At 45.7% G+C, this 10,610-nt stretch overlaps 1 long non-coding RNA gene across 1 annotated transcript; it reads right to left on the bottom strand.

Annotated features, from left to right (window-relative positions):
- Window positions 1-4,369: 4,369 nt before the first annotated feature.
- On the bottom strand, window positions 4,370-10,604 carry LOC112551099. The gene is made up of 3 exons (XR_003095256.1): window positions 7,796-10,604; window positions 5,230-5,422; window positions 4,370-4,777 (listed from the first exon to the last, which is right to left on the bottom strand). It is a non-coding gene; the product is annotated as an uncharacterized LOC112551099 (long non-coding RNA).
- Window positions 10,605-10,610: the final 6 nt, after the last annotated feature.

Genomic DNA, 10,610 nt, shown 5'->3' with positions numbered 1-10,610 from the left:
GCACTTTAACGATCATTCGAAATGATCTATATCATGGTTTTGGGAGATATTCCTCAATGCCTTGCTAATAGCAACCTATTCCTCTCTTTCTCTTCCAAAGTCTGTGGATCAGGTAACCAACAGGCTCTCGGCCTACCTGCCTGCAGCTCCGTAAGCAGAACCAGTCTGCTGGGTCACTAGGAGAAGGGTATTTCCAGACACAGCAAAGCCACCCAGTTTTTCATGTGGCCTCTGCAAGTGCAGGAAGGTTATCCAGCTCCCTGCTGTACAGCAAAAAACCTTATTTTAAAAAGAAGTTGGTCAAATATTTTCTGTACTTGTACTTCTGGGCTTGCTTTTTCCCAAGGATTTAAGTTTCATTCCACTACCGAGATGGCACTTTGGTCCCCCGACGGCCCTTTGCAGTGCAGTATAGGGTCGAGTAGGAAGAACTGAGAGTGCGAGCACTGGGAAAGGAGGAGGGGGTAATGGCAGAAGACCAGCCTGGTTTAGCAGGGGACTCTTCAGTGAGCTAAAACACAAAAAGACAGCTTACAAGAAGTAGAAACTTGGATAAATGACTAGGGAGAAATACAAAAGTATTGCTTGGGCATGCAGGGATGAAATCAGGAAGGCCAAAGCGCAACTGGAGATGCAACTAGCAGGGGACATGAAGGCTTTCTGTAACTATGTCAGCAACAAGAGGAAGATCATGGAAAGTGCGAGTCCTTTACTGAATAGGGGAGGCAGCCTAGTGACAGAGGGTGCAGAAAAGGTCTTCGTGGGCAAGGTCAGCTCCCAGACTAGTGCACCTGGCAGCACAGTCTGCGGGGATGAGCAGCCAGCAGTGGTGAAAGCACAGGTTAAGACTATTTAGAAAAGCTGGAGGTATACAAGTCCATGGGGCTGGATGCGATATACCCGAGGGTGCTGAGGGAGTTGATGTGATTGCAGAGCCACTAGCCATCATCTCTGTTTGCCCTTTTCCAATCAGCTGGTGCCTCTCCTGATCACCATGAGTTTACATAGTGCCCATATTTAAGAAAGGGAAAAAGGAGGATCCAGGGAAGTACAGACCGGTCAGCCTCACCTCAGTCCCTGGAAAAATCATGGAGCAGATCCTCCAGGAATCTATCTCGAAGCACTTGGAGGAGAAGGTGATCAGTCAGCATGGATTCAACAAGGGCAAGTCATGCCTGACCAACACGATTGCCAGTAAATTCCATTAAAAAACTCTGTTAAAAGAACATTGTTTGCAAAGTCGAGCACTCAAAAGTCAGAAAAAAACCAGAACTAAGTTGTCTCTGCATCTTGAAGATGTCCATTGTCTCGGGACTCTTGCCTCATTTGTTGCAGAAGCTGGACAGAGGGCAGTGAACAGGGCAAGGGGTTGTAGGAAGGAAGATGATGGCCCCATGGTTAAGGCATTTGAACACCATTCTAGAAAAAATGGATTCTGTCCCTGCTTCTGCCACAGCTGTCTTTTGTGGTGCTGGACAAGTCATTCACATCAAACTTTTAACAGGTGGTCATTTCTGGTGGTCCCTAACGATGCGCTCTTCGCCTTTCCAGTATCCAGCTGGAAATGCTGGGGTCAGAAGGGATAATACTGAAGGCAACTGTGCTGACTGGATGTTGTATTTGAAGATACAGAGTGCTACATAAGAGCAATTACTCTGAAAAATCTGGCATTTGGAATCTCAAATGAGCACCCCAAATTAGCAGACACTTTTGACTTTATTCTCTCTGTGCTTCAGTTCCCATGTGAAACAGAGTTCCTAGCACCCATTCATATGATAGAGCATTGTGAGAATAAATATATTAATATTTATGAAGCATTTTAATGCTATGGTGATGAGCGCCACAGAAAAGTCATGCATAAATGAATAATAATATATTTAGAGCTGGGTGTGGATGGTGTGAAGTAAATGTAGTCATGGGATAGGAATTGAACAACGAGGATAACACAAAATATTAAATACCTGCTCATTAATTGATCCCTGTCCATCCTGTGCACTGAATGAACCAGGGGCCCTATGGAAACAATATTGCGCGATCATGTCGTTAAAAACTGTATCACAGTGCACAGGTACAAGGGAGCCAAATTAAAGTTGTATGGGGTTCCCTAAATCTGGCATTACTTATATTTTAATGCTTGACCTTGCCACGGTTTAATGATATTTTAGCAGGTTCTTGGCTGCAATTCCTGCTTACACTAGATTTTTTTTTACTTTGCAATCCAACCACTGGAGGGCAACCTGATCACAAGTACGTAAGCACAGTCAAGCATTTTCTCCTGCAGAGGGAATTAGTAACCGTGATTACTGGTAAGTACGCCTACATTCAACACAGGGTTTTCTGAGCCTAGCATCATGCAAGAAGTCAAAACATCTTTTACCTTTTTTTGTGTGTGCTTATTTTGAAATGTGGTTTTAAAAGATTCTCCCAGATTGAAGATTTATTACACTGGGTTTCTGCTCAGGCTAACATTTTTCATGACTTAGCTCTAAACCCCTGGATTATCAAAGGGATTTCTGCTGGAAGCAATTAAAGACCCTTTCACCCAAGTGTTGCAAAAGGCAAAATGCTATTCAGTGTAACAGTACTGCAAGCCTGACAGATGTTCCTGGTATTAAATTCATCCTGACATGTTTAGATTTTGCTGGGTCAGGACAGTGATTCTCAACCGGGGTGCAGTGGCAGACATGATTTGCAAGATAAACCCAGAGATTTCAAATGGGAATCTATAGTGGTAAAAACATTCTGATCTCTTTGCAACAGAAAAAATACTCTATTTTCTGTAGTAAAAAAAACTGGTTAGAACTAAAAGCTGGCATTTTTTGAGGGGGTCTTACATCTAAAAAGGTTAAGAACCGCTAGGTTAGATGGTTAAATCTGTTGCAACGTATATTTCATTACGAGGGTTTAAGTGGCTATGACTAAGAGGCCCTTATTTGACTCATCAGAATAGGCATATCCCCACAGAATCTGGTTCTTTAATAACATGTCAAAGGAGCCGTCTAAACCAGCGAGGCTGGAGAAGTGGAAACCTGCCTACAGAATGCCAGATAGAAAGAGTTAAGTGGATCTTGGTGAAAATGAAAGATAAAGGTAAATCAGGGAGGAAGGGATGATAAATATGGAGCCAACAATGTCACATGAAATGGCCCCAAAACTAGCAGAAAAGCAGGCAGCTCACACTAGAGTTAAGTGGAACTGCATTGCCCACATTACCCAGACCCGAGTTATCTCACGGGCACCGTCTCGCCCTCCACGTGCTCTCAGTTTCACCTTTATCCGTCTTGCATCACTGCACGATGGCGCAGCAAGCTTTCCGTTTGTGTGCTGCCTCAAGTGATCCAGCTGCCGCTGGTGCTTTCCTAGAGAACGCTTTTGTATGCTGTGCTTCTAAGATGAGACATTTCATGGAGCGTCTGCATTTCCTTTGAGGGTTCAGTATAAGCCTTTAGCATCCTCTCACTTCTACCTTCCCACCCCCGCTCCTGCATGTGCACTTGCAGACATGTGCACATGCACATTCTGGCTAGCAACACTATTTAATCCACACGGCACAGGGATTTGTCCTATATCTATCAAATCAGAGAGAGAGAGAGATGGAGGGAGAGGAAAGAGGGATCCTGCGTCGGTGTGTGAAGCAGACGGCGAGCAAAGCTCCACTCTGCCAAGGCTGCTCTCACCATCTTTTCCCAAACTGAATGGAGAATGATTCCCTTGCTAACCTCATTTGTCTGCCTGCACTTAGAAGTGGACTGGAACGAGGGTGAAATGAGGAAGGCTTGAGGAAGCACTGGTTAAAGAGACAGTATCTGCCTGCTTTGTGTCCTCCCTCCCAAACCATGGGGTGACTTAGCAGCTTTCACAAATGCCACGGGAGGTTATTTTCAGCCTTTACTTCCTATGCCTCTAAACTCAAATATGTATCTCTGCCTCTAGAAGTGGAAATAGCCTTATGTAAGCAGGGCCAGAATCTGCTTAGGCACAGCTGAGAGGCAGAGCATCAGTATGATGGAGGGCATCTCTGTGCAGCAGCTACTTGAGCCGCTGCCAGCACCAGAGACCATGCCCTGTTTCTCCTTTTTGTGTATACACCCTGGCACTAACCCATGAAATTATCACATGTTCAACATTCAGTCCAAAATTGTAAAATCGTGTGTCTGTTGGGCGGGGAGACAACAGGTACTTTTTAATTTCATTCCAGGTGATTTCTTTTCTGAAAGAATTTGGATCTTTTGTGACATCTTGCCAGCATTTCTTGTGAGAAAAAGCAAATGTTCACATTTCCATATCTTTCAATCAATAGTTTTTCAAGTGATGACCTTGAAACAAATTTCACAGGCATTGTTCAAAATCAGGGTAACTTTTAAGAACCAGACTGGGATTGTTTTGTTTTTTCGTGGTAACTTTTATTGGACCCGTGACATCTCTCGAGAGGGTGGAATAGAGGAAGCAGCAGGCGCAGCAAAGAGATGATGGAAGACACACAACCTCATCAGAGCGCAGGGCTCTGCCCTGGGCCCCCCCTTTGCCTCTAGGAACGAGCCCCGTTCTCTTGCTGCCGTACCTGCAATCTTTCAGGTGCGCACACCAGAGTAACAGGCCTGTGCATGTCAAATTTTGGTGTGTTTTTTTTCAGGCAGCCCCAATCCAGGTGTATAGCTTTTGCAGGCTGCTATGTAATTCTTTCCGCTTTAAAGATGTAATTACTGCAGTTTGCTCTTGGTCAGGAGAGGCTAACTCCCATAATGCAGAATTGATGAGGTCTGAGATGTCTTTTTTGCTAGATGGTAGTAACACATATCATGGAAGGAGAGACCAGCATAGCATATGGTTATTACAGATGTTTTATCATTAGTTGCTCCATAGTGTCCCAGCTGTCAATTGGGCAAATTTTTTTTTAAATTACAGGGGCGCTCAGTTAAAAATTAGTGCTTTAAAAAATCATTGAGTGTTTGTGGTTTCCTCACACACTTCTACTATGTTGACATATTAAGGAAAACACCTAGGATGACACAGAGATACACATAACTGTGTGAGTACAAAGGGCAACTTGCTGCCAATACGTTTGGGTTTTTTAACAGCTGGGATATGCTGTAGAACAGCGATTCTCAACCAAGGTGCCTTGAGATCCAAGGGTGCCATACAGTGTTAGTACTATTAGGTGCAAAAACATGATTCACATGGTAAACACAGAGATTTCAAATAAAAATGCAGTGTTAAAAACATTCTGACCTGTTGCGGTCTTTCTGATTTCTTTGCAATAGAAAAATTGCTGTTTTCCCACAGTCAAAAAAATGAGTGAAAACTAAGAGCCGGTATTTTCCAGGGGGGTGCCTTGAGTCTAAAAATGTTGAGCACCACTACTGTAGAAATACTAGAGCTGCTCAGACTGGAAGCTCTCACCTCAATGGTCTGATGAGAAGCACTGAAATACAAGGCAGAAGGAAGGAAGGAATAAATAAGACAATTTCTCTGTGCCAACAAAACCAGGCCTTGCTGGACTAGCAGCCAGAATTGTCACAGTAAAAGTATTTCAGTCTGGCGCTCATATCTGGAGTGGCTAACGAGGCAGTTGCAGGTGTGCCAGGGAAACAGCTTACCATAAAATAAGTTCTACTTACTCTATATTTATATCTCCCACTTGCTGTATTTTCTAATGGGGATAATTGATCATCTCCTCCCTCACCCTTAGGGTAGCAGGAGGGACTCAAAATAGTTCAAGTTACTCAAAGGCACCTTGAAATGGGTAGGCCTTAATGTGTGCGACTCATGGAGCATGTCTACACATGCAAATAATGCAGGATCAGTTTAGTCTAGAGTAATTTACTCTAAAGTAAACTGACCCAGGCAGGCGTCTACACATGCAGGGTCCCAGGAGCAATTTGCTGCTCATGGCAGCAGTCTGCTCCCACTCCCACCCACCAGCCCTGCACTGGCCCCCTGCAGCAGCTGGAGGGAGCTCTAGGCTCCCCGTGGGTGCTAGCCCAGGGACTGGCAGGGAGCAGGGATTCAGGAGACAGCTGTTTCCTGGCAGGGGCTGAGACATCTGACTGGGCTGGGATTCCCCACCCAGCTGAGGGCTTACTGCTAGCTGCCCCACTTGTGGATGGGGCAAGGAGCTGGGACCTGCCCCACACCTGCAGCTCTTTCCAAGCCCTGCGCCTCAATTGCTTGATCGGGGCATGGGGTTGGGACCTGCGCCTGACCAGGACAGTTCCCAGCCCCTGCTCTACTACCATGGGGCAGGGGCTAGAGAGCTTGCCCTCTGCCATCATGGAGCTGGGCAGGGAACAGGCTCCCCAGCCCCCACCAACAGGGAGCTCCCAGCCCCTGCTCTGCAATCTGGGAACAGGGGCTGGAAGATCCTCATCTTCCAGCCTGAATCCTCCAGTTGCAAGACCCAGGCTGGGACATCCTTATTAATCAGGGGACCGGGGCTGGGAGACCCTTCTCTCCCAGCGCTAGCTTTGGGATCACAGGGCCAGCACCGGGACATAAGGATCTCCCAGCACTGGCACCGTGATCGTGCAGCAGGGGCTAGGAGCTCCCTGCTGCAGGGGCAAGGGGACATTGTTCCTGCACCCCGGCAGCTGGCAGCCCCCAGGGGTAGGGAGCAATCTCCTGTTCCCTGCTGCCCAGCAGCACATTTGCTCCCGGTCAGGGGGTCTGCATGTGCACTACTGCTCAGTTACTAATCATGAGTAAATTTGCTACTTACATTTGCAGATAACAAATGTACTCGTGATTAGAGCCAGTTACTGCACAATAAGCATCTGCTCACATAGATGCAGATGCTCACTGTACAGTAATTAGCTCTACTGTGCAGTAAAGACACCCATGGGGACCCTCCAGTAACACAAACCCTGAGGGAACGCACTGCTCTGTTGTGGGACTGCTCGTCCATTTGCAGACACAGAATGTGTTACTGAATTCAGATCGGGGCGGGGGGCGGCGTTGGGCACGGGATTGTCCTGTGAAGCTAGATTTCTGGCTGGAAATAAATGATCGGGAAAAGGAACTACAAACAGAGAATTCACATCTGAGCAGAAACTTTAACTTTTCCAGAGGTTAAGTACCTCAGAAAAGCACTTCTAAGAGCACTTCAGGTCAAATTCATCCCTGGCATAATTGATTTCAACAGAGCTAAACCAAGAAAGATTGTAGCTGCCTGCTTTTAGCTGGCATTTTATGTCTTAGTTCACTAAAAGCAAGGGCATTTATTACACGGGGACAAGTCCTTTTTATCATCTTGAACTCAGACTGCCTCTTATTTTAATGCATCCTGACAGACTTTAACCAGAATATAATGATGAGAAATTAAGGAGACTGGAAGGTAATGGGACTGGATGGCTTGTGGGGGATTAGTAAAGAAGCACTAAACCACATTTTTCTCGATTGCCTGTTCAAATGCAGCCCATATTGATGGGACCCAAGGTTGGCGCTGCATGGCAGCTGTTTGGTGGTCTGTGTGAAATGGGTTTTGAGAGTCTTTCAATCTATGTGCAAATAAATTTAAACAAGCAACCCCCCCCAAAGCCTTATGACACTAACTAGTCCTTTCTTAACCGTCTCTGAAGGGACCTCAGGATGTAATGGATGTAACCTTCATGTAGATTTAAGCTGTTTCAAAGTGTTGGCCCTTTCTCCTCTGCTGCAGCAACACAGGAAACCCACAGCCCCACTTTCCATCCTGTCCCTGTTGTGGGGACAGAGGACAAATTTCCAGGGCTGTTGCACCATTTCCTCTGATACCATCTTGTGTCCTTCTTCTGCAGAAGCCAAATCTTTTATTACTTACAGTACAGGACAGCGCCATGTCTTGCTTTTGTCTGATGAAGAACACCTACACTCTTCATTTCCTGGAACCAGAAGGCCTTCCCATAGTCCCTATCTCAGGTGGTTTTCTTTTGCAGGACCTGAAAAATCATACTGTGAAAAATGCAGGAGATAACAGTAGTAAAATACTACAGCTATGTGACATTTTTGACTGAAGCTTGTTGTAATGCTTGCTAAAGGATAACAAGGTGTTAAGTCAGTCTTGGGTGCAGAAGCTGAAGTCAATGACTTCAAATAATCCAGCCACTATCATTTGAAAGGTACTGGCATTAGAGTTGTATCTCCACCACGCGGTGCTCAGAGCAAGAGGCTGGCAGGGGAGGGGAAGAAATCCCAAGAGGGGATAGGGGAAGAAATAAAAGAAAAAAAAGAAGAGTTTAAAAAATCACAACCCTGAAGCTGAGCTAAAGGGCTTATCTATAGACGGACACTCACAAAAGTTGCACTTTAGGTAATTTAAGGTGTAGTCAAGTATTGTCAGGTAAATTGAATTAAGGCGACTTTAACTTGGAATAAGAGTGTCTATGCAGGAATTTTATGACCTTTAACTAATCCACTTCCAGAATTAATTCAGATTAACCTTCCTCCATGTAGACAAGTCTTCTGCAACAGACACTACCAAGGAGCAGACTAAACCCTGGGCCCAGAAGCAGGGCTACCAAGGGTAAATTTGGCAGCCTAAATCTTGACCCTCCTCAGGCGGCATACATCATGTGAGTATTCACCTGCAAATCTGTCCCTCTAGAAATGATGAGCTCCAATAGTCTGATCACCTTGGTCCCATCTCACCGTGTCCTAAGCCCCCAGCCCTCCTTCAACCTCCCTACTGGCTGATGGGATGAATTCCAGGTTGTCTGTCCCCCCAGGCAATGCAATCCCATCCTGTCTAGCAGTATGGCACTATGCACCTCATGCCAGGACACTGTTGGCACTTGCAGGAGTATTCAGGGAGGCTGCACCAGTTTGAAGTCACCTGAATCTATTTGAATAGTGTCAGATCTCCACTCTATGACTATTCTGGTGAATCAAATACCACTGCTGTACTCTACCCTTCATTGGGTAGTTGGTATGGGGGAGCGGAGTCAGATTTTCCAAGGAGATGCCTCTGTTGCTTGGGAGCAGAGAAAAAGGTCTATTAATAGCGATTCCTCTCATTCCAGGTACAGTAGTACTGCTACTGTACTGCTCTTGCATAACTCTGCATGGGCTGCATTTTATTTGATGTTTCTACCCATTAAAGGGAAAACTAAATTCAGAGAGTCCCCTTGCAACTGATTCAGGCAGATGCATGTTGTTGAAGCAAATTGTTGGAGTTGTAGAAACGCTTCCTAGCGCAACTCTAAATAGCAGCTAATCATCACCCTACCAATATTGTGTTTGTCTGTAACAGTTCTTCCTATTTTGGTAGGCAGCGCCAGCCTCCCTAGGAGTTCTCTGGGCTTGGAGCCAAGTAGATACCCAGCAAGTACAAATCAAATCAGAGTGATTATTTGTGTAACAAAGAAGCAAAGGTTGAAGCAAAAACAGTGCCCAAAGCACATTGCAGTTCTATACAGACAACAGCCAGTCAGAGGATGTTTAAATATTTTCAGATACAGAATACATTGGGCCTCTAGACAGAGACAATTTATAACCATTCATTGGCACAAAAAAACCAACAGCATCCGTAGCATCATGTGGTTTTTTAATAGAGTCAAGCAAGAGGATAAAAGCAACCATCTTTCAAAGCCAGAATCATCAGTAATCTCCATCCAGGCCAGCAAGGATAGGAGAAAGGACAGGCAGTCAAACCAGCAGAGACACGGTAGCTTTACATTGAAAACTACATCCGAGCAGGAGCAGTCAGATCCGCGTCCCACCACTGGAATTACAGGAGCGCCCCTGCAATTAGACAATGGCACGTGGGAAAAAACGCACGTAAACTTGTACACGCAGCAGGGAGCGGAAGGAGGCAAGGAGTTGTGCTTTTTCTTATTATATCACATGATTAAGCTTATTGATATTTTGCAGCATCAAGCAAGTTATTTTGGGGTGGGGAGAATACTATCCAGAGTTTTGGTTTTCAAAAGACAGGAATAAAGCTATTCAAATAGCACCAGAATTACTCAGAGCCTGAGCTTGCTCACACTGAGTGACGGAGCACCGATTCATGACAACAGGAGAGGAAGCAGGCCTAGTATCAGTAGAGAAATAGAAAATACATGATTGTTCATATGAAGATGACCCATAAAAATGATTCGAGGATGCCCAGCAGTACAGCTGCTACACCTGGGGGTTGAATTTCTCTGCCTCTTTCAAGAGTTATGTGGCAGTAAGAGGCGCAGATTTGGCTGTGGTCGCTCCACTCCAGCAGGCTGCTTGCAATGTTCGTGGTGAAACCAACAGCAGAGCGGAGACTGGACGTTTTACAAAGCTGTATTCTGTAAAGAGTGTCTATCATCCAAGTTCTCTGGGGTCTAGTGGGCCCTTTGTGCCACAGACCCAGTCCCTTTAAGCATCTACGTTTTGGTTTTAACAGTGGCCGAACTCCTCCCTTCCCTCTCAACAAAGATCCTCACTTGCCCTCCTTCCCTCCACACCACACTTACTGCAAACTATATGCATCAGACCCAAGGTAAACGAGGCAATGCTACTGCTCTGTTTGCAAAGCGGCTGGCAGCGACCCACAAGGCAGAAGAGCGCGTGTGTGTGGTAGTGGCGAGTGGCGTGCCTTTGGATGCCTGACTTCCTCCCACCTCATCAAATTTAAGCTCTTCCTCCACCCCAGCCACGTGGGC

This window comes from Alligator sinensis, unplaced genomic scaffold (genome assembly GCF_000455745.1).
Source record: "Alligator sinensis unplaced genomic scaffold, ASM45574v1 scaffold991_1, whole genome shotgun sequence".
Lineage (NCBI taxonomy): Eukaryota > Metazoa > Chordata > Crocodylia > Alligatoridae > Alligator > Alligator sinensis.
This window is presented reverse-complemented; position numbering and strand designations above follow the sequence as displayed.